Source organism: Amblyomma americanum, chromosome 10 (assembly GCF_052857255.1).
Source record: "Amblyomma americanum isolate KBUSLIRL-KWMA chromosome 10, ASM5285725v1, whole genome shotgun sequence".
NCBI lineage: Eukaryota > Metazoa > Arthropoda > Arachnida > Ixodida > Ixodidae > Amblyomma > Amblyomma americanum.
Window position 1 is genome coordinate 38,394,693 of NC_135506.1, and position 24,287 is coordinate 38,418,979.

At 47.5% G+C, this 24,287-nt stretch overlaps 1 long non-coding RNA gene and 1 pseudogene across 2 annotated transcripts in view; one reads left to right on the top strand and one right to left on the bottom strand.

The window, feature by feature from the left end:
• The window catches only part of LOC144107736 (uncharacterized), a 360,923-nt gene extending 338,150 nt beyond the window's left edge, over nt 1-22,773 (bottom strand). For both annotated transcript variants that reach the window (XR_013309368.1, XR_013309369.1), the window contains exons 1-2: nt 22,612-22,773; nt 4,177-4,305 (exon numbers count right to left, since the gene is read on the bottom strand). This is a non-coding gene — a long non-coding RNA (uncharacterized LOC144107736). The remainder of the gene's footprint in view (nt 1-4,176; nt 4,306-22,611) is intronic.
• LOC144107226 (uncharacterized) lies at nt 16,195-19,427 on the top strand (annotated as a pseudogene).
• Nucleotides 22,774-24,287: the final 1,514 nt, after the last annotated feature.

Genomic DNA, 24,287 nt, shown 5'->3' on the forward strand with positions numbered 1-24,287 from the left:
TAGGCTGCAATGATCTTAAAGTTCTTGAGAGTGCCTCTGATCGGCTTGACGAATGGGAGGAAGAAATTGCAAAAGGAGAAATTCCTCAAGATCTCTTCTTAAGCCGGTCAACTGCGGAAGGATTAAGGGTGACGCTCAAATCTGCTCGTGAGCTCTCAATCTACCTGTTGAAAAAGTGCGATTTCAGGTATGTGCTGACCGGATATATTGATCAAGACCCGTTGGAATGTTTTTTTGGTGTTATTCGACAAGCGGGTGGCCAAAACGAACATCCAACTTTCCCAACGTTCTTGCAACTGTACCGTATGCTGTCGCCTTACTCCCTCCTGAAGCCACCGCGGTTTGGTAATTGCTCAGCTTCTGAGAAAGAACAGTACGGCGTTGTGACTTTGGCTGACTTTAAGAACGCATATAACAGCTCAGCATCGAAGGAACTTAACAAGCTGGACCAGCTGAAAGAGCGGCTCGACGGCCTAATCGATGAAGGGAGCTGGGAGTGCGATTAAGTGTTTGTGTGTGATGATAACGATGCAAGTGTTGTTGAGTGTACAATTTATTATGTTACAGGGTTTGTATCCAGGAAAATTTTCAATCAGACCTCCTGCACTACGTGCAAGAAAGCACTGGAGGGTCAGAAAGGCTTGTCAAAGGTGCCCGAAGCTGAGCTCGTTAATTGCAAAACAAGGGGCAGACTCACGCACCCTAACATGCACCTCTATCAGATTTTTATGGAAGCTGAAAAATTTTTCTCTAAATACGCGAATCTGGGAGATGCCTACGATAAAACAATTGATGCTGTACTAGAGAACTTCACTTTCACTTTCCCTTGTACTATCCACAAGGAGGACATTATCGCCAAGCTATTCCATTATTATAAAGCCTTCTTATGCGTCAGTACTGCCGTCAGTTGAAACTCAAGCAAGTTGAAAAAAGCCAGGACTTGCGTAAAATCTCCAAACTTGGGTGACCACAAGCAGCCGAGCTGAGTGTACTGTTTGTTATTTTGATTGCATACTCAACGGTGGAATTTAGGTGTTCCGTGCGTAATCCAGTTTTGCAGTGACTAATTTTTGCTTCATGTGTGAAATAAACACATAGGGTTCTACCTGGGTTTTAAATTTTTGTGGGCAACGGAAAACACCCACTTTCATCCTCACAGAAATCGCATGCAGTTCTCGCGTAACAGAACTACGGCATGCGTTCAGCCACTTTCACACACAGACGATGATTCACAGTATAACAAACGCCTAAAAAATCTGCTGATGAACGCAAGTTTTTCTGGAGCTGCATACGGAGACACTGTGCTAAAGCCACGAACGGCGCCGCTACGGGCACAAGTTGGAAGCGCCATCTGACGAGCGAGAAGGAAGCACAATAGTATAGTCCGAGGGCTGGCGGCGGCGTTCGCTCACCTAAGCTATGTCTTTCACCGTGGATCGGGTGTACATGGGTTTAATCCGGAACGCGGCGGCTGCATTTCGAGGCAGGCGAAACGCAAAAGGTGCCCGTGTTCTGTGCAATGTCAGCGCACGCTAAAGATACCTAGGTGGTCGAAATTATTCAAGAGCCCTAAACTAGGGCATCTCTTCCTCTTACTGCCTCTGTATCCCTTGCCTTAAGCCGCGGTGCAAGTGTCCACCAAAGATGTGAGGCATACTGTGCCATTTCCTGCCCTCAAAAACCAATTTTAAATGTTTTAATCCAGGATAACGCTGCCGAACAGATGTTCGGCTTCAAATCAGCCCCACGACTTTACTGTTTAAGCAAGGAAAGATGGGTTTCTTGTTCATAGGGGGGGGGGGGGGGGGGTTAAAGTCCCAAACCTCGGGCTATAAGGACACTGTTGTGAATGGCTTTAGACATTCTGAGCACCCGGGGTTCATTAATGTGCACTGACATCGCACAGTACACGGGCCTCTAGCATTTCGCCTCCATGGATATTCGACATCACGGAGCTTCCATCAGAAAAGCCCAGCAGAAGTAGGCAGTAGGTTGGTACGGCATGATACCGGCAACCTATCACAGCAGGCGAAATATAAAACGTGAAAGCATGAGGGCGTCTAACTCCATAGACAGGGCAGAGCTGGCAAAGCTATCAAAGTTAATAAATGAAAGGTAGCCTACATAAGGAAGATTATTTACGAAAGAAACGAGCACGCTGTAACGAACGGAGGCACCCTGAAAGCGGTGAAGAGGAAACTAGGCACAAACAAAAAGGAGATGTATACGCTAAGAGACAAAGGTGTACCTAAACGTATGCAGTAGCCAACAGTGGAGGAAAAATCGGAGGTGCAAAATTTAATTTAAAATTGGTTTTTGAGCGAAGAAAATGGCGCAGGAACTGTATCGCATATCTCGGTGAACACCCGAACTCCGCCGTAAGGGAAGGGCTAGAGGGAGTGAAAGTAGAAAGGAAGAAAGGTTCCGTAGTGGAGGTCTCCGGAATAATTTCAAACTCTTGAATGTCTTGAACGTGCACATACACCGAACAGCACACTGCAGCGTTCTGCGTTTCGCCTGAATCAAAACGAGGTCGCCGCAGTCGGGTTCGAATCCGGTTGCTCCGGCTCAGTGCGCTATTTTAATTATACTGCGTATGAAGTAGTGCGACACTATACCAGATGCAAGAAAGAACGTCTTTTATAAACGAGACAAGTGAAAATTGAAAATTTAAAATTTTTGCCACCCTCTTATCTAAGGTTCTTACAAGGTTCTTAAAGTCCTTACTAAGGTTCTTGCGAACGCACCCTTTGCTTTAAACATAAAGGTCTTCGACCTCTATGCATATAATCTAAATGAATGTTTCTTTAATGCTTTTACCTTCAGGCCCTTTAACCTAAATAACTTTACATGGAAGACGTTCCATTGAAAGCCTTCACCGTAAACGCCTTTAACCTGAAGATATTTTAACTAAAGGCTTTTGCCCCTAAAATCCTTTACTCTGAAGGAATTTGCCCCGAAAGCCTGCCAGGTGTCAGTCATAATCTAATGGGCAGATGGGCCGCCTGCCACAAAGCAGGCTTCAGGGCCATACGTACTTATGCATGCCCGAAATCAAAACGCGCACAGTATTGCTACCACACTAAAAAAGATTGGCAGAAGAGGAAGAAAAGGATCTAGAGATCCACTTGCCAAATAGGGGACGCCAACGTAGTGCTTCGTCGTGCACAACGACAGTTCCGACGAATTTTCCAATGCCTTACATCAACAGCGAAATTTTCTGCAACTTCGATAAATACATGTGATCTGCGAACTACGAGCGCATGCGGTAAAAGCAGCGGGACCTCCTCATGGCACGAGAAAGCACAGCTACACCAACGAGCGTTGAATGTCGGGCAACCAGCAGGCGAGCTTTCTATGTCTACGAGAAACGTTCCCAGGGCGTGCGCCGCTGGACCCGAGGACAGTGCCGCGAACTAATTGAGAAGCAACGCGAGGTGCTATTATGCTGCGGTAGAACTACCGAGCATGTTCTACGCGGCGCCGCTTTAACTAAGCGTATTCAAGCAATTCCCGCGTCGTAGAATGTGACATATTTAAACCGAAGCTATCACTGTGCCAAAGAGGCATTTGACCAAGAGTGCCGCCGACTGGGGCGCCTGGATGCCATGGTCACGATATAGGGAGGCAGAAGCCACTGCTCAGTCTCATTTCATTTTAGGCGGAAGGATTCCGAACATCACTCAAGCGCCGCAGCAATAATCTATGGTCTCATTTCCAACAGCACAAAAATAATGCGGGTATGCCATTACGGCTGCCGATTTGGAGGCGCAGCGTCGCCAGAAAGGCCCAAAAATGGCGCTGGGCGTCGAGAGAATCTAGCCTAGTCACGCAAGCAAGCATGTTGACTCGGTTCGCCAGCCCTGAGACAGTGCCTCGCGCTACGGACTACGCAGCTCTGCAATCGTAAGGTAGAAGCATTTAAAGTCATGAGATGGAAGACAAACCGGCGCCAATACTGTTAAATAATCGTTATATGCATATTCACTGAGCTGCCATGCCTCTGAGATAATTGAGATGCTTCAAGAATGGCGAGGCACAGTAGTGTTTACTCGAGCGAGGGTGAAATTCTGTGCCTTCCGAATCGGCCTGTCGCAGCCGATTTGATCGGGCGCGAATGCCGCAGAAGTGGCCAGCAAAGAAACCAGCAGGTTTGTTGCTCACGCAACTACTCACGGTGTCAGCACAGGCACAGGCGTCGACCCTGGTGGGACGTGGACGGGTCCGGGGCTGGGAGGCTGGGCCGGCAGGATGAGGGACAGGTCCGCGCTATGAGATCGTCAGATAGGGCCTGGCGCAGATCGACTGCGAAAGCGAAAAAAGCGTCTGAACGAAGCGAGGGCTACGACCGTTCTGGAGGCTCGGCCGGCTCGGCGGTTCTCGTGGAGCTCGTTGCACGCAGCACGTTTCACGCACGGCGCCGCCCCTGGCTTCGATGGCAGCGAATGAACAATGTAGATGAAAATTTGATTGAGATTTCAAGATTCAGATTCAAGGAAGAAGAACATATGTACCTAGCTCTGTCTCAAGGCGTAGTCATAATCACGCGCATAATTCCGGTGTAGTGGTCGCGAGCTGCTCATACTAGGATAGAAACTATCTTACAGAGACAGCGACGAGCTCATTGAATCTCTTCCGAGAAGAAACGTTTTTTGCCATGACTCCTCTCACTTTTCCTAATGGGAAGTAAGGCGCGTTCGCTGTACTTTAATGAATATTCTGGTGGCTGTTTGCTGTATTATTACAACAGCTGTCGTCCTAACGTTATAGGTATAATGAGCGCAGGACGGTAACAAAATAACATAATTCTCTTTTTTCCTTAGTTATTTTACAGGACATAGATATCAACTTTTGTCGGATCGCAGACCAACCGTTTTGCAACGGAACTCTGTTAGCACTGGCCGTAAGGGCGTCAAGGAATACTGTACGCGGCTTCTGACCATCACCGGGTTTTACACAGCTTCACTTATTAGGCAAGGTGAGAAAAAAAAACGTAGGGACGTTCTTAACGACTTTCTTAAATTAAATGCGATATCATTTCGAATTTACTTCGCACCCAAAAGGTCCGAAAACCCCTAAAAATTGGGTATGCCGACTTATTGGTAGATTAGAAAGGAGTAGAATAATTGTTAGATGAGAGGGGAATTGGAAAAAAGTACATTGTTGATTAACGTGGATTACTGTGTATTGGTGGGTGAATTCAAGCGAGTTCCTGGCGATTAGTTAGTAGACTAAGGGGAGTTACTGAGTCCATTTAGTATAACTCTTTATATAAGTATGATGTCTTCTGATAATCCAACGGAAGGTACTCGCATAATTCTTGTTCTCATGTTTCAAATTTTAGGTACTGATGAGGACGCGAACCTCTCCGCCAGTCAGAGAATTCAGTGAACAGTGCCAGTGAATAAACCTACATCCTCTCGCATTTATGAAGCATTTCTCGGCATTCAGTGGCAATCAGTGCCGAAACAAACGTCTAAAATTTTCTTCAATGTATTTGATACCGACAGCCTTAACGCTGCAGTAACTAAAATTTAAATTTTTCTGTGTTTATTGAAGTTAGTCCCCATCTCTTATTTTTAATGCAAACCTGGGGAAGCTCCTGCGCGCATGTCAAAGACAGCGTGTTTTCCTCCCCAGAACTCTTTTATACTGGTTAATCTAGGTCTGTCTCTTATTGACCAGCTACTCAATGGGAGTATATTGCACTACAGTACTAGAAACTATCTAGATAAGGACAGTTTCTATGTTCGTGACCTCTGGTCCGCCGGTATTCCCTAGGCGTTGTAATATTATAAGCGCGAACAAAACCCAGCTAGAACACGTGGTCGGCATTATAGGTAATTTAATGGGCTTGCATTTGACGGCTTCTAATGTCGCTTTTTTTATTTGCATTTATTTCACTTTAAAACTAAGTTAATTCAACAAGTCCGAACTTCCTGGTGTCATTGAATACTTCATTCATCTGGTGTACTAAATTAACAACTGTGCTAAATTTCTAGTTCCATAGTAGTGGAGGGCTCCGCAATAATTTCGACCACCTGAGGATCTTTAACGTGCACTGATATCGCACAGCACACAAGCGCCTTAGCGTTTTGCCCCCATTAGAACGCAGCCGCCGCGGTCACCATGTCAGCCAACTGCCTTTTTGTGATGCGCGCGCATTACAGAGTGTTGGCATTGGAAAGCAAGCCATTGCTCGCTGAGCAGAGACAAACTTTTATGACCTGCAGATTACTGTTAGAAGCTATACCGCGCTCTTATTTGCAATGATTTAATTCACCTGTTTACTGCATTTCTTCACGCCTTCACAGCGCGATTAAGGTGGCCTCCAGTTCGTAGGAGTTGCCACGATTTTTATATCTTCATACGATGATTCGCTGCCGTGCAACTCATCATGACGCTAGACTCTTCTGATTCCGAATATCACAATTCTACACGTCTTTTCTTTGCAGTCTCCTGTGACTTACAATTAATTTAAATCCTACCTGCCATGGCAGTAATGTTTGCTCACAATTTTATTGGGCAGGCTATGTTGACGTCAAAAGGCCGCATGACATAGACCACCTGCCTCACGGGTTAGAGAAATGAAAATTGGGTTTCAATTACAGGAAGTGGCGCAGCAATTGTCTCACACATTACGGTATAGACCGGAACCGCGTCCTAAGGGAATGGAGGAAGGTTAGATTGGAAGAAGACAGCGATAAAGATGTGCCGTAGACTCAGTAGAAGCTTCCAGTTACATTAAGGTGCCGTAGTGGAGTGCTCCGGAATAATTTCGACCACACGAGAATCTTTAACGTGCACTGACGACGCAAAGCACACCGGCGCTTATTGCATTTCGCCTCCATCGAAACGCAGCCGCCAGGGTAGGGATCGCATCCGGGTTCTCCGGCTTAGTAGCCGAGTGCCCTAACCGCTGAGTCAACGCGGCGGCTCCATCGGTTGCTCCTCTGGGCGATTTTTTGTCCATTTGTCGCTTACGACCATCGACGCCAACGATAACGCCGGTTTTTCTGGACGTGGGGTCTTTACGCTTTCCATTTAACACAACGCTGTCCTCCATCTCCTAAGGCGTCTGGAATCCCTTCCCGACTTCCAGCGGTTTATGCCGACAGGCCGGAAGCTGTGGTCTCGACTAGCTGCGACGATCTGCTGCAAGGCCTCAGAGACGGCTCCTGAGCTGCAGGTGGCGTAGCCAACGGCAGCTAAACCTCACGGCGGGCGGGTTGTGCCGTGGCAACTGTCAAACAGGCGCGGTTAGAAGGCGCGACCACTGCTTATTGAAAGACGCCTCTCACAACAGCGATGGCGAAGGGGCCACCGCTTGTGGGAGCCACGGCATTCCGGGCCCCGACCGTGCATCATGCTGGAGCCAAACCCGGCCGCCGCCTTCATTGAGCGCATCCAAGCATACATAGTGCCTTTCATGAATGACTCCTCTAGGGGCCCAATCTGCACCTCCGAGCTCCCTCATGACCATGATGTCAAGGCTCATAGGGCTCCGCTAAGCACTGGTGGTTCCATGCCTTGGGTACGGAGCGAAGTCTTCCTAGGCTTGGGGGATACAAATGACACAGAGGTCGCGGACTTCAGCCACCGTTTAGAAATCGTGTGTGTTACTACTGCCGCGTCCGAGCGCATCGCGTTTTTTCCGAGGAGTTGAATACACCGCCTTCACATCACGCCATTGCAAGAAGTACGGTTGCGAGATTACCCCGCCTAAGACGTTGCTTCATTCCTATGACCAAGATGCGATGGGCGGGATGTTCGGCGGGAGCGAAGGAGGTTTCGTGACCTTAACTACGCATGCGACGGCGTTCTACAACGCTGCGAGGGGTGCCGTTTTAGCAGAGGCGCCCCGAGAAGCAGTCGTCGCACAAAAAAAACCAGCCCGGGCGTCATACTTCCAACAAGAGACACGATTCTTTTAGGCAGTATGTTAACGTTTAGGAAAAGGATGTGACGCACGCAAATAATCGTGATGTCTCAAAGAATAGGCGTCCTCATGCAAACATGACCCTGACGACGCGGCAGAATATCTCGGGGCGCCATATAACCTGTTTTGACCTTCATCAAGGAAGGACTGTCCTGCGTTCTGCCCACACCAGTGATGGCTTCGCATATATAAGGACGCCGCGCGTCCACACCGAGGGCCAGGGCGTCTTCGGCGCTTCTTCACGGCGGTCGCCGGTAGAGCTCGCTGCATTCAGCATCATTATCATCAGCTCGGGCTCTTCTGCTTTTTCTTCTTTCTGCATGCAAGGTTGCTGCTGCTGTCCTCAATGGGTAAATTCCACGTACTTACTGCTGGGAAATAGCCGAGACAGAAGAGACGACTGACAGTTGCTGAGGAACGTTTTATTATCAAAGAAAAATAAGAAACAATGCGGAGTGAGAGAGATTAAACTGAGGACTACATTAGTTTCTTTGACAAGGCCGACTGAAAATGAGAAAAGGGTATAGCGCAGTTGAAAAGGTTCTGTTATAGATGAATTTTGTTAATGAGCAGGGAAAAGCTGAATGCAGAAATATTTCACATGTGACCCCTTTCGCGTCCAAAACTAAGATTTAAATGACAGAGAGCATATTGCTGTTGCTTTTCCCAAGCACAGCAGCACGAAGAGGAAGAACAACCGCCGGTGCAGAGTGCACCCTGCAAAATCCCCCGGCATGGATATGTGCCTTTAAGACTGAGCACATCGTCATCATCATAAAACTCGAAGCGAGCTCTGGAAATGGATGTTCTAGCAGGTGTGCCAGGACAATAAAAAACGTTGTGTCTTTTCAGGTTTCATATGCCGGGTCTTCAACAGACGATGGCGATCTGCAAATCTGGCCCTGGTCATTTCCGAAAAATTCTCTCTCTTTCTTACATTTCGCTTTGGCCGGTTTGGACCGAAACAGATGTCCTATCTTGTTTGACAGTGTCCAGCATGATGGCGGCATCCAAATTTGGATAGGTTCATTTCCGAAAATTTTGACCCAGCCAACCCCGAAATTTGAACTATACCTATTCGGACCAAATCTTGTAGGGCTTCCTTTATCTATTCTGATTCTCTCTCCTTCGGGACAAGTGCCAAGGAATATGTCCTGAAACCATTGTGCGATTATATTCACAATTGTATAATTACATAAGGCATATCCCTCTTCTAGAATGAAAATCTATTGTTTTTTCATCTCGGTTTTCTCTTAATATTTTTTCCAAGTTCCAGTCCAGGACTTAAAATTATCCAATTACTCCACTTCTTGTCCATGAGTGCGTTTGTATGCGCAATGCATCCTGACTAATTTCCCCCATCCCCCCGTAGGTATTTGCCGTAGGTATGTAATCATCACCATCATCATCCGACTCAGACACAGACTGCGGTTCGGGCTGCGGCTCTCTGTTGGATTGCGGCTAAGTACCAGGTGGTGTGTGCGCTAGCTCTTAAATTTCTGCTTGGTTTCCTGTGTTATTTTCCTGTTTTCTAGGGTGATTGAATGCGGGAACGTGGGCTCTTGTCCACGAGCTTTTCAGGATAGGGGAACTCCTTCTGGTCGGCCTGTCTCTCCCCAGATGCGTTGCCACTTGACTGCTTCTGTTGTGGCGGAGTAAGCAGCACCCAGCTCTGAAGCCATCTCAAGTCAACCACCCCTCACTAAATAAGGATCACTGATGTCCGGCAGTTCGGCCGTGGCGGGATCGTTTGGAGATCAGCAGACCAGGTATGCATGGCAGACCTACTCATGTGCACTTCCTTCGCCAATCACCTGGTGAGCATGTCCGTACCTCCTCATCTGGGGGTTCAAAATGATTAGTCCGTGGAGAATATCCATGACTGAGCGCGTCTGAGACGATAGAGAAATTAACTTAGGCTGGCGTGATCGCCATTCCCCGATGCAGTCGAATAAGTGACGGGACGAGAATACCAATCGAGACAGTTATTGCTACGTTTGCGAGGCTGACTTGCCCATCTGAAGTCATTAACGGCCATAGATTTTTCGTGTTAATCAGTTCACATCTAGGACACAACAGTGTACAGCGCCGCAATTGCTGGAGGTTTGCCCATAGTGCCAAGGTCTGTAAATCGAGCTTTCGTTGCTCGCGTGCCCAGAGAGCCAGGACCCCGCTGGGTGTTGTGAGCACAAGAAGTGCTGTTTGTATGGTGGTGGCACATCACCAAGTTTTTCTGATTCTTTTTATGACCTACTATATGTACAGTGTGGACCGAAGAAGTTCAATTGCTAGAGTTAACTACGTGTCTAGACGAACTCACCCAGCGCCTGGAACCGCGTCGTTCTCAATCCTCTCGAAGAATTCTAATAACTCGGGAGCAATCATCAGAGGTATCACCACGAGTAAGCATTGGGCCACAATCAGGTGCCGACCACCTGCTAGCCGTGACTACCTCGACAGTGGATAAGATATTAGCGCTGATGAAGCAGGTGACATCCCTCACCGTGGAAGCTCTTCGGCTTCGTCATGCTTAGTGCATCATCATCGGTGGTGGTGCAGTGGAACTGTCGAGGATTTGCTAATAAGGCCTCTAAAGTGAACATCTGCCTTCGAGACGGAAAGCTGAGTGCATGGGCCTTCCTACTGTAAGAGCATAATGCACTACCACGCCTTTCAGGTTTCTGCGCATGCCATTCACCCTCTATCCCTGATCGCCGTTGCACCGCCTCCTCTCTCAGCTCAGGTAAATCTGCAATTTATATTCACAGTTCAGTTCCGCACACACTGCTCGACCTTTCGCGGTGGTGCAACACACGTCAAGAGGTTGTCGCCCTTCTCGTAAAACCCGCACGCACACCCCTTGTCCTAGTTTCTTTTTATAGTCGTCCTGGCTCCGCATCTCTCAATCTAGGATAGGTTCGTTTTCCACATTCTACCAACTCGGGTATCCCTATTCTAGTTGGTGCTGTCTTCAACGGCGCACACTCTGTTTGGGGCTACCCATCTGATTCCTCAAGGGGCGCACACATCCAAGGGAGCTTTTCGGATCATTCCTTTCAACTTTTAAACCACGCGAACACCTCTACCCGCCCACGAGGTGGCCGGTATTCAACAGATTTGACTTGGTGGTTAGGCCCCGGTAACCCTCGTTTGGCTGTTGATTCTGATATTTGGGGTAGCGATCACAGCCCTATTTTTATCTCCCTCACGCTTACGCGTCTACGGAAAATACGCCGCACTGTACGAATAACGTCATGTGGCTCTGTACGCGCAGACAATCATTTATCTACATTCAACCCTTCTTCAGCACTGTCTACTCTCTCTGCTGTGCTCGCTACTCACACTATTACCACTACTGTAAATGAAGACGACCCAAACCCAGACATACATCTCTTGAATCTGTGGGCTCTTCGTCGCCAGGCGGATCTTTACGCTACTCGTCACCCCGATGACCCATCGGCTCTTATTACTCTTCACCGCGCTACCGCACTGGCGCGGCGCTCTGCAAAGCGGCTAGGCAGGCAACGCTGGGCTGCATGTTGTGCCCGCCTGTCCTCTACGCAGGGCAATCGACATCTTTGGAGAGTGTTTCACGCCATGGAGCGCCCTTCTCAGGTTTCAGATTACACAAAGAGCATTCGCCTTGCGCTAAATTTGGATGAGGCCAGATTTGCACAACAAGCGGCCTGTCAATTTTTTCCAAACCATGACTGCACCGCTACGTCTCCACCTGACTTATCGGTTACAGAGCCCTCCGATGGGATTACTTCTGACCTCATCATGACAGAGCTGCTGGCATCCATTGAACGTTTAAAAACTACTACTACTCCCGGGCACGACAGCATACCTAACTCATTATTCCGTAACTTGGAGGGAGGGCTTTGCAAACCCTACTTGATACTTTTAACGAAGTGTGGCTTTCTGGCGTCATGCCGGTAGACTGGAAGCATTCTATTGTGGTTCCAATACCCACGTCAGGTCAGCCTCCAGTATCTCTCGGCGCTTCGTTCAATTTCCCTTACGCCTACCATCTGCAAATTTTATAAAAACATTCTAGCCGCACGCTTGTCGTGGTGGCTGGAATCCCATGATTGTTCACCAGATTCCCAAATTGGTTTCCGCCCACAAATTCGAACGGAGGACGGCCTTGCTACTTTGGCTGCTGACGTGCTTGACCACTCTCCGCAGAGTCACCTTGTACGAACCATAATCGCTACAGACATAACAAACATAGCGCTTCAATACCCGTGGCAGGCAGCTTCAGTCCGTGTTTTGCCGATATCGTTCTAGTAAGGAACATTTAGAAAACAAAATAATAAACAGCTATTTTAAATTATATTTACAGCTCCAGAGCACCAGCAGTGCAAAGTTTATGCACTGAGCCTTAAGGAAAAGGTGCGCATTAGGTCTATGCATTGAAAATGTTACAAGCATGAGCGCTGACATAATATAACTGTCTGTGACTGACAGCTGCTAAAATCCATGCCATATCTCGCGATAAATTAATTTTCATCTGGCCACATCGCCAACCTGAATATCGGTGTGCAGTGCAGCTGTAAACAGGAACGAATTCTTCGTCAACCAGCAAACCGTCGTGTTTGAAACATAGTAAGCTGACCCTACTTAAGGCACGTTCCCGAATCACTGTAGTCTGACAATTTTTGTTGCATAGTGAACTGAGCGGACATTATTCAAGCAAGCCCTGCGTCCAATGCTGACCTTGTAAAAACAGCGTCAAAGTATACCTAAATATCGCTTTTTATTGTACTGGAAAAGGACTTTATCTTAAAGAAATCGAGAAGCCTGATGAGCAGTTTCTTCTCTGTTGGAAGAGAACGAAGGGTTTTCTTTTATGAAAGCATGAAACTATCCTGCAATTTGAGCGCTCTTACATAGCGGCACTTCTCGAATGTGCTGACGGGCACGTCTACAATACTGTTACACTAATAAAAAATATTGAATAAAAGAACGCTTCTGCCACCTCTGCAAATGGGTGTTATGCAAAAATCACGAGTAACGTGTAGAAATGACAACATAAATAGCCTACTAGCATAGGTCTTTTCTCCAATGTAAACGTTCTCGGTACCGTCCAAGGCGATGCATTGGTGGTAGTGGTTTTTTTAATTAAAATAATAGTAAAAAGGAAGGAAAAGATGTTTGCTAGCCCCGACATCTGTCATCGATACTGAAGCACCTGAGTTGGGGAGCGGAAATAAAGCATAGCAGGCCAAATGGGAAAATGAAATGAAAGAGGTGATGGAAAGGTGATACATTCTTTACCACTTTGCTCAAACCCAAATTATCAATATATGCCAGCTAAAACGTTGACTTCGGCAAAGAAAACATTGCTATATATAAGTACACTCGGTGATACATCTCTTGGAGATTTGGTAGTTGAGCTCCTTTTGTAGTATAGCGAGGGTATGATTTGTGTCCTACGATATTCAAATAACATGCATGAACGCTCGCGCTCGTATGAGATTGTTAACGTAAAGCGCTGGAAAGGTGCAGCGGTGACGTGCAAGCAGGGCATCCGACTGGCGTGCAAGAGGTCCGGGATTCGAATTCCGCGGCCGCGCAATTCTCGACCGGGCTTTTAGAAGAAGAAAAACTGCACGTGTCGATGGAATTCTATTACGGTGCGGCCTGATCATGACTAGAACCGACAACGCACTCTCACCACAAAAAGATTTGGCCACGCTGGTGTAGTACTTGGCCAAACAAAATTAAACGTCGGCCCTCAGCCGCGCGTCGCAGCGCAGCAACTGACAAAGGCTGCGGTCAGACCTGTGACGCATCGGAGGGTGCTAGAATCTCTGGCTCCTGACAGGGCGCCACAGGAAATAATCTAGTAGCGCATACCGCTAGGACCATATCCAGTGAAATTAGTCGGTGAGGCTAGCGAGCAGTGCTGTTGAAGGAACTAGCGGCTATTGAATGGCACGGCATAGGCGACTTTTACATCGACGATAGGAAATGACTAGTTGACAGTGTTCATGCGCGAATCACTCGGGGTCACATAGATAACAACCCACTTCAAGCCGCTGCAAGAAATGCATCTTGCATTGATTTCATCTCTGCATGACACGCCGGTGTAACCAGCATAGACTATGCTTCTTACTTCCGATGCCACATGCCGTTACTCGCTGTCCTGCGCCACAGCACAAAGCACACTTGTGCTTAGAGGTAGGTTTCCTCAAAAACTGTACTTTGTTTATGGCAACATAACATGGGCCGGCGCCCATGCATTTCTGGAGTGGAATAATCTAACCTTAGCACAGAATAGTCAGCTAAATTCTCAATACACTCTGTCTCTCTGAATCTCTGGCTCCGGACAGGCCGCCATTGGAAACATTCTGACACCGTTTACCCCTAGAACCTTATGCAGAGACGATAGCCTAGCAGGGCTGTTCGAGTAACTATCGGGTATTAAATGGGATATGTCATAGGGCTCAGTGGAATTAGGAGGACAGAAGAAGTGTATGCAGTGTTGAAGGGTGTGGACGCACTTTGATAATACAATGATAACGCAAAGAATGAAATAGGCTTCAAACTATATGCGCTCACTCTGGCATCGTGAAGGATGTGGAAGTTGTCGGAAAGGTACGTTGTAGCGACGTTATTGTAAGGCCTCGAATGCGATTAGCGGACCGACGACAACTAGGTATGGGATTCACACGCCGCGGTGGGGCGACTCAGTGGTTAGGGCGCGCGGCTACTGATCTGGAGTACCCGGGCTCGAACCCGTCCGCGGCGGCCGCGTTTCGATGGAGGCGAAACGCTAAGGCGCCCGTATGCTCTACGATGTCAGTGCACGTTAAAGATGATAATAATAATAGTAATAATAATAATAATTGGTTTTGGAAAAAGAAATGGCGCCTTATCTGTCTCATATCGGCGGACACTTGAACCCCGCCGTAAGGGAAGGGATAAAGGAGGGAGCGAAAGAAGGAAGAAAGAGGTGCCGTAGTGGAGGGCTCCGGAATAATTTCGGCCACCTGGGGATCTTTAACGTGCACTGACATCACACAGCACACGGGCGCCTTAGGGTGCTGCCTCCATAAAAACGCAGCCGCCGCGTTCGGTTTCGAACCCGGGAACCCCGGATCAGTAGCCGAGCGCCAAGTAGCCGAGCAAGAGGTATCGGTGTCGGCTCTGTACTTATACCACGCCATGGCCACGATCAGTACGAGGTAACATGTGCCAGCAGCTGGTAACCTAAGCACTGAGCCACCACGGCGGGTAAAATGCCCAGGTGGTGGAAATAATTCCGGAGCACTCAACTACGACACCTCTTTCTCCCTTTCTAATCTTAGTCCCTCATTTATATTTTCTCTTACAGCACGGTTTAGTTGTCCACCGATATACGACAGATGCTGCGCTATTTCGTTGCACGTGACAACAGAGGATTTCTCTGGTATTTTATTATAGGACAGTGCGGCTTAAAAAGAGGTACAAACACACTGTGACGCAGGTTAACGGGCCTACATCTAGCTGTGATAAATAGATCGTAGAAACCTATGAGGACATGGAATAAGCAATGAGCAATGTAAAAACACAGAACACTGCACTAATGGGAGAATTGTACACTAAGGCAGGGGACGAGCAGTCTGGAGACCAGGCAGTAGCCGACTATGGCTTAGGCTCTATGGGAATATCAGGGAGGAGTTATTAGTCGAGAGAAACAATTTCGGATTATGAAAACCGAATACCTTCTTCCGGAAACGAGTAAACAACAAATTGACGTGGGAGAGCTCAATGGTAATGCTAAAATTCAAATAGACTTCATACTATGCACTCACTCTGACATCGTGCAGGATGTCGAAGTCCTCGGAAACGTACGTTGTAGCGACCGTTGGATGGTAAGGCATAGATTGAGACCAGGCTTGAAGAGGGAATGGAAGAAACTAGTGAAGTGGAAGCCCATAAATGAGTTACCGGTTAGAGAGAAATTAGAGGATTCAGGACCCATCGCAGTGGCGCCGTGGTTTGTGTGCTCGGCTACTGATCGGGTCACGGTGTAAGAGTAGGCTAGCTGAGCGAACGGCAAGGGAGAGGCGCCGCTCCGTGCAGGGAGGATAATGTAGTAGTTAGCCGGCAGTTCAAGAGAGGGCGCACCAAACTGTGGCCCGCTATAGGGGGTTTCCATGCACACTTGTGCCCATCTTATTACCCGCGTAGCGGCTGTTACGCGCCTTTTCCCGTCCGGATATCGCTTTTGTGTGGGTCGTGTTTATTGCTGATGCACTGGTGACATGGGGAAGTGCTTCGTGCCGTTTTGTAAGACAGGCTACAAGTCTTGTGGGGAAAGGTTATCACTTTTCAAGCCACCGAATGACGACGCCAGGTTGGAGGCATGGAGAAGAGCAATCCCGCGCAAAGATCGCGTGCTGCAGCGGACGGACCGTGTGTGTGAGAAACATTTTGCTCATTATTTTATACTAAAAACGTGGCCCTCCGAAATAGATGGTCACGTTCTGATGTCAGGGAATAGAAGAGCCGGCCTAACAAAGGACGCTGTGCCTTCAATTTTCGAAGGAGCACCGAGTTACCTTTCCAAGAAGATCACGAGTCTCCGAAAAAGAGTGAAGCGGATAGAGAAACCTGCGGCAACTTCTGTGCGTCCCCCGAATTACACCAGCATATCTGAGGGCTCATCACATGGTGCGGAAGTGTCCAAGACCGCAGCCACAAGCCACGAAGAGGAAAACAGCGATGGCACTGAAGCTCTAAACCACTCTTCATTCGACGACTTATTCGACTTCGCAGCGAACATGTGATTACCAAGGTCATCGTGGGCAGTGCATCGGATCGATGAAGAGGGGACCAAAGACGTTCTGGTCATTGATGCTCGCATAGTGTACGGTGACGGAGGCTGCTGTATATTCAATAAGAAGTCATTGCACGTAAACTCAGATATGGCGGTCCAAGCCTACATTTTCGACAGGCCAGTCGACTGCACAGCAATAGGAATCAGCCCGTCTGTCTCAACAACATCTGATCTTGAGAGCATGGTAAGAACGTTTGACAATGCGAACGTTTGCTGCGGCGAACCAAGTTTAAAAAGCTTTCCGTCTGTGCTGCCAGAATGTGCTTATGTGGACAACGAAAAAAAGTGGAGGCATAACAAATGCCCTTTATTATCGCCTGCAGGTGGCATATGTCGGTTATGCAGTGGCCTCCACAAAACATTGCAATTGCATGCTGATCGCCAAATGGCAAGGGCAAAACAGAAAGTACCGCTTCAACGGATCAGGCTTTCTGCTGTGAGGAAAGGTGTACCGTCTGCCCAACTTCAAAGAATCAACGAATAGCGCCATGCAAAAGCCACTGTACTGCGGTCTCGAGCACGACTTTTAGCACGAAACAAATTGCTTATGAATCAGCTGAAAAACTGTGAGCAAGAATTCGCAAAAGTGAAAGAGGAAGGGCTCGCAGAGAAGCTAGGAAGTGTTGATTTACCTGCAGCACAGTTGCTTTTTGTAAACGAGTGCATTGCTGCAGCTAAATGCACGACGAAGCAGAACAGAAGGTACACTGACGACTGGCTGCTGCTCTGCCTTTTGCTAAACGTCCGAAGCCTTGCGGCATACTCTTTTCTGCGCAGCAATGCCATATTACCTCTGCCATGAGTTTCCACTATCAGGAAGTACATCAGCATAGTGGGGCTGAAGTGTGGTTTTGACGAAGCGTTTTTAAAGGCCCTTAAAATGAAAGTTTCCCCGAAATTAGCATTTCAACGAAGAGGGATCCTCATTCTTGACGAGATTCAAGTCAGAAAGGAGATCACGGTGAACTCACGAACAATGACATATGCCGGACTTGTTGACTTTGGTGAAAGAACAGCCAAAGCAATGAGCCGGCTGATCACGGGCTCGTTTTCGCCTTCGCACCGTTCGGAGAAAAATACTTGCAGCCAGTGGCTGTGTTTGCCTCCAAGGGACCTACGAAAGGGACGCTCCTAGCACAGCTACTGCTTCAGTGCATTGTACACTTAGAAGAAGCGGGCCTTTTAGTTGGTGGTGTTGTTTGTGATGGCGCCTCTACTAATAGAGCAATGTGGAGACAGCTTGGAATCAGCGGTGCTCTGGGGCATGTTGTATATGCCTTTGATCATCCACTGGATACATCGCGAAAGGTGCATATCTTCGCAGACGCACCTCATCTCTTCAAGTGCATACGCAATCGTCGGTATGAGAAAAAAGTGTTGAAGAAAGGCGGAAAGTTCACTAAATGGTCTTGCTACGACGCCCTGTTTGTAGCAGCCACCAAAAACGCAACTGAGCTGAGAGTATGCCCAAAATTGACGTACAACCATGTTAATCCTTCCAACATGCTTAAAATGAGAGTGAAATTGGCAACCCAAATTTTCAGCAATTCCGTAGCAAAAGGAACTTTGTTTTACGAACGTAGAGGAGCACCTCGGCTGTTTAATGTCAAACCGACCGTTGAGTTCACAATCTTTATGAACAACTTATTTGATGCCCTGAACCGGCGCTTTCCAGGAGAAGGTCTGACTCTAGGCTGCAATGATCTTAAAGTTCTTGAGAGTGCCTCTGATTGGCTTGACGAATGGGAGGAAGAAATTGCAAAAGGAGAAATTCCTCAAGATCTCTTCCTAAGCCGGTCAACTGCGGAAGGGTTAAGGGTGACGCTCAAATTTGCTCGTGAGCTGTCAATCTACCTGTTGAAAAAGTGCGATTTCAGGTATGTGCTGACCGGAAAAATGGATCAAGACCCGTTGGAATGTTTTTTTGGTGTTATTCGACAAGCGGGTGGCCAAAACGAACATCCAATTTTCCCAACGTTCTTGCAACTATACCGTATGCTGTCGTTTTACTCCCTCCTGAAGCCACCGCGGTTTGGTAACTGTTCAGCTTCCGAGAAAGAACAGTACGGCGTTGTGACATTGGCTGACTTTAAGAACGCATATAACAGCTCAGCATCGAAGGAACTTAACAAGCTGGACCAGCTGAAAGAGCGGCTCGACGGCCTAATCGATGAAGGGAGCTGGGAGTGCGATTAAGTGTTTGTGTGTGATGATAACAATGCAAGTGTTGTTGAGTGTATAATTTATTATGTTACAGGGTTTGTATCCAGCAAAATTTTCAATCAGACCTCCTGCACTACGTGCAAGAAAGCACTGGAGGGTCAGAAAGGCTTGTCAAAGGTGCCCGAAGCTGAGCTCGTTAATTACAAAACAAGGGGCAGACTCACGCACCCTAACGTGCACCTCTATCAGCTTTTTATGGAAGCTTAAAATTTTTTCTCTAAACACGCGAATCTGGGAGATGCCTACGATAAAACAATTGATGCTGTACTAGAGAACTTCACTTTCACTTTCCCTTGTACTATCCACAGGGAGGACATTCTCGCCAAGCTACTCCATTATTATATAAGCCTTCGTATGCGTCAGTACTGCCGTCAGTTGAAACGCAAGCACGTTGAAAAAAGCCAGGACTTGCGTAAAATGTCCAAACTTGGGTGACCACAAGCAGCCGAGCTGAGTGTACTGTTTGTTATTTTGATTGCATACACAACAGTGGAAGTTAGGTGTTCCGTGCGTAATCCAGTTTTGCAGTGACTAATTTTTGCTTCATGTGTGAAATAAACACAAGGTTCTACCTGGGTTTTAAATTTTTTGTGGGCTACGGAAAACACCCACTTTCATCCTCACAGAAATCGCATGCAGTTCTCGCGTAACAGAACTACGGCATGCGTTCAGCCGCTTTCACACACAGACGATGATTCACAGTATAACAAACGTCTAAAAAATCTGCTGATGACCGCAAGTTTTTTTGGAGCTGCATACGGAGACACTGTGCTAAAGCCACGAACGGCGCCGCTACGGGCACAAGTTGGAAGCGCCATCTGACGAGCGAGAAGGAAGCACAATAGTATAGTCCGAGGGCTGGCGGCGGCGTTCGCTCACCTAAGCTATGTCTTTCACCGTGGATCGGGTGTACATGGGTTTAATCCGGAACGCGGCGGCTGCATTTCGAGGCAGGCGAAACGCAAAAGGTGCCCGTGTTCTGTGCAATGTCAGCGCACGCTAAAGATACCTAGGTGGTCGAAATTATTCAAGAGCCCTAAACTAGGGCATCTCTTCCTCTTCCTGCCTCTGTATCCCTTGCCTTAAGCCGCGGTTCAAGTGTCCACCAAAGATGTGAGGCATACTCTGCCATTTCCTGCCCTCAAAAACCAATTTTAAATGTTTTAATCCAGGATAACGCTGCCGAACAGATGTTCGGCTTCAAATCAGCCCCGCGACTTAACTGTTTAAGCAAGGAAAGATGGGTTTCTTGTTCATAGGGGGGGGGGGGGGGGTAAAGTCCCAAACCTCGGGCTATAAGGACACCGTTGTGAATGGCTTTAGAAATTTTGAGCACCCGGGGTTCATTAATGTGCACTGACATCGCACCGTACACGGGCCTCTAGAATTTCGCCTCCATGGATATTCGACATCACGGAGCTTCCATCAGAAAAGCCCAGCAGAAGTAGGCAGTAGGTTGGTACGGCATGATACCGGCAACCTATCACAGCAGGCGAAATATAAAACGTGAAAGCATGAGGGCGTCTTCCATAGACAAGGCAGAGCTGGCAAAGCTATCAAAGTTAATAAATGAAAGGTAGCCTACATAAGGAAGATTATTTACGAAAGAAACGAGCACGCTGTAACGAACGGAGGCACCCTGAAAGCGGTGAAGAGGAAACTAGGCACAAACAAAAAGGTGATGTATACGCTAAGAGACAAAGGTGTACCTAAACGTATGCAGTAGCCAACAGTGGAGGAAAAATCGGAGGTGCAAAATTTAAAATTGGTTTTTGAGCGAAGAAAATGGCGCAGAAACTGTATCGCATATCTCGGTGAACACCCGAACTCCGCCGTAAGGAAAGGGCTAAAGGAGGGAGTGAAAGTAGAAAGGAAGAAAGGGTCCGTAGTGGAGGTCTCCGGAATAATTTCAAACGCTTGAATGTCTTGAACGTGGACATACACCGAACAGCACACTGCAGCGTTCTGCGTTTCGCATGAATCAAAACGTGGTCCCCGCAGTTGGGTTCGAATCTGGTTGCTCCGGCTCAGTGCGCTATTTTAATTATACTGTGTATGAAGTTGTGCGACACTAGACCAGATGCAAGAAAGAACGTCTTTTATAAACGAGACAAGTGAAAATTGAAAATTTTAAACATTTTTGCCCACCCTCTTATCTAAGGTTCTTACATGCTGCGAATGCAAATGCACCCTTTGCTTTAAACATAAAGGTCTTTGACCTCTATGCATATAATCTAAAGGAATGTTTCTTTAATGCTTTTACCTTCAGGCCCTTTAACCTAAATAACTTTACATGGAAGACGTTCCATTGAAAGCCTTCACCGTAAACGCCTTTAACCTGAAGCAATTTTAACTAAAGGCTTTTGCCCCTAAAATCCTTTATTCTGAAGGAATTTGCCCCGAAAGCCTGCCAGGTGTCAGTCATAATCTAATGGGCAGATGGGCCGCCTGCCACAAAGCAGGCTTCAGGGCCATACGTACTTATGCATGCCCGAAATCAAAACGCGCACAGTATTGCTACCACAATAAAAAAGATTGGCAGAAGAGGGAGAAAAGGATTTAGAGATCCACTTGCCAAATAGGGGACGCCAACGTAGTGCTTCGTCGTGTACAACGACAGTTCCGACGAATTTTCCAATGCCTTACAACAACAGCGAAATTTTCTGCAACTTCGATAAATACATGTGATCTGCGAATTACGAGCGCATGCGGTAAAAGCAGCGGGACCTCCTCATGGCACGAGAAAGCACAGCTACACCAACGAGCGTTTAATGTCGGGCAACCAGCAAGCGAGCTTTCTATGTCTACGAGAAACGTTCCCAGGGCGTGCGCCGCTGGACCCGAGGGCAGTGCCGCGAAATAATTGAGAAGCAACGCGAGGTGCTATTATGCTGCGGTAGAGCTACCGAGCATGTTCTACGCGGCGCCGCTTTAACTAAGCGTATTCAAGCAATTCCCGCGTCGTAGAATGTGACATATTTAAACCGAAGCTATCACTGTGCCAAAGAGGCATTTGACCAAGAGTGCCGCCGACTGGGGCGCCTGGATGCCATGGTCACGATATAGGGAGGCAGAAGCCACTGTTCGGTCTCATTTCATTTTAGGCGAAAGGATTCCGAACATCACTCAAGCGCCGCAGCAATAATGCATGGTCTCATTTCCAACAGCACAAAAATAATGCGGGTATGCCATTACGGCTGCCGATTTGGAGGCGCAGCATCGCCAGAAAGGCCCAAAAATGGCGCTGGGCGTCGAGAGAATCTAGCCTAGTCACGCAAGCAAGCATGTTGACTCGGTTCGCCAGCCCTGAGACAGTGCCTCGCGCTACGGACTACGCAGCTCTGCAATCGTAAGGTAGAAGCATTTAAAGTCATGAGATGGAAGACAAACCGGCGCTAATACTGTTAAGTAATCGTTATATGCATATTCACTGAGCTGCCATGCCTCTGAGATAATTGAGATGCTTCAAGAATGGCGAGGCACAGTAGTGTTTACTCGAGCGAGGGTGAAATTCTGTGCCTTCCGAATCGGCCTGTCGCAGCCGATTTGATCGGGCGCGAATGCCGCAGAAGTGGCCAGCAAAGAAACCAGCAGGTTTGTTGCTCACGCAACTACTCACGGTGTCAGCACAGGCACAGGCGTCGACCCTGGTGGGACGTGGACGGGTCCGGGGGCTGGGAGGCTGGGCCGGCAGGATGAGGGACAGGTCCGCGCTATGAGATCGTCAGATAGGGCCTGGCGCAGATCGACTGCGAAAGCGAAAAAACCGTCTGAACGAAGCGAGGGCTACGACCGTTCTGGAGGCTCGGCCGGCTCGGCGGTTCTCGTGGAGCTCGTTGCACGCAGCGCGTTTCACGCGCGGCGCCGCCCCTGGCTTCGATGGCAGCGAATGAACAATGTTGATGAAAATTTGATTGAGATTTCAAGATTCAGATTCAAGGAAGAAGAAGAACATATGTACCTAGCTCTGTGGTTTGTCTCAAGGCGTAGTCATAATCACGCGCATAATTCCGGTGTAGTGGTCGCGAGCTGCTCATACTAGGATAGAAACTATCTTACAGAGACAGCGACGAGCTCATTGAATCTCTTCCGAGAAGAAACGTTTTTTGCCATGACTCCTCTCACTTTTCCTAATGGGAAGTAAGGCGCGTTCGCTTTACTTTAATCAATATTCTGGTGGCTGTTTGCTGTATTATTACAACAGCTGTCGTCCTAACGTGATAGGTATTAATGAGCGCAGGACGGTAACAAAATAACATAATTCTCTTTTTTCCTTAGTTATTTTAGAGGACATAGATCTCAACTTTTGTCGGATCGCAGACCAACCGTTTTGCAACGGAACTCTGTTAGCACTGGCCGTAAGGGCGTCAAGGAATACTGTACGCGGCTTCTGACCATCACCGGGTTTTACACAGCTTCACTTATTAGGCAAGGTGAGAAAAAAATAACGTAGGGACGTTCTTAACGACTTTCTTAAATTAAATGCGATATCATTTCGAATTTACTTCGCACCCAAAAGGTCCGAAAACCTCTAAAAATTGGGTAGGCCGACTTATTGGTAGATTAGAAAGGAGTAGAATAATTGTTAGATGAGAGGGGAATTGGAAAAAAATACATTGTTGATTAACGTGGATTACTGTGTATTGGTGGGTAAATTCAAGCGAGTTCCTGGCGATTAGTTAGTAGACTAAGGGGAGTTACTGAGTCCATTTAGTATAACTCTTTATATAAGTATGATGCCTTCTGATAATCCAACGGAAGGTACTCGTATAATTCTTGTTCTCATGTTTCAAATTTTAAGTGCTGATGAGGACGCGAACCTCTCCGCCAGTCAGAGAATTCAGTGAACAGTGCCAGTGAATAAACTACATCATCTCGCATTTATGAAGCATTTCTCGGCATTCAGTGGCAATCAGTGCCGAAACAAACGTCTAAAATTTTCCTCATTGTTTTTGATACCGACAGCCTTAACGCTGCAGTAACTAGAATTTAAATTTTTCTGTGTTTATTGAAGTTAGTCCCCATCTCTTATTTTTAATGCAAACCTGGGGAAGCTCCTGCGCGCATGTCAAAGACAGCGTGTTTTCCTCCCCAGAACTCTTTTATACTGGTTAATCTAGGTCTGTCTCTTATTGACCAGCTACTCAATGGGAGTATATTGCACTACAGTACTAGAAACTATCTAGATAAGGACAGTTTCTATGTTCGTGACCTCTGGTCCGCCGGTATTTCCTAGGCGTTGTAATATTATAAGCGCGAACAAAACCCAGCTAGAACACGTGGTCGGCATTATAG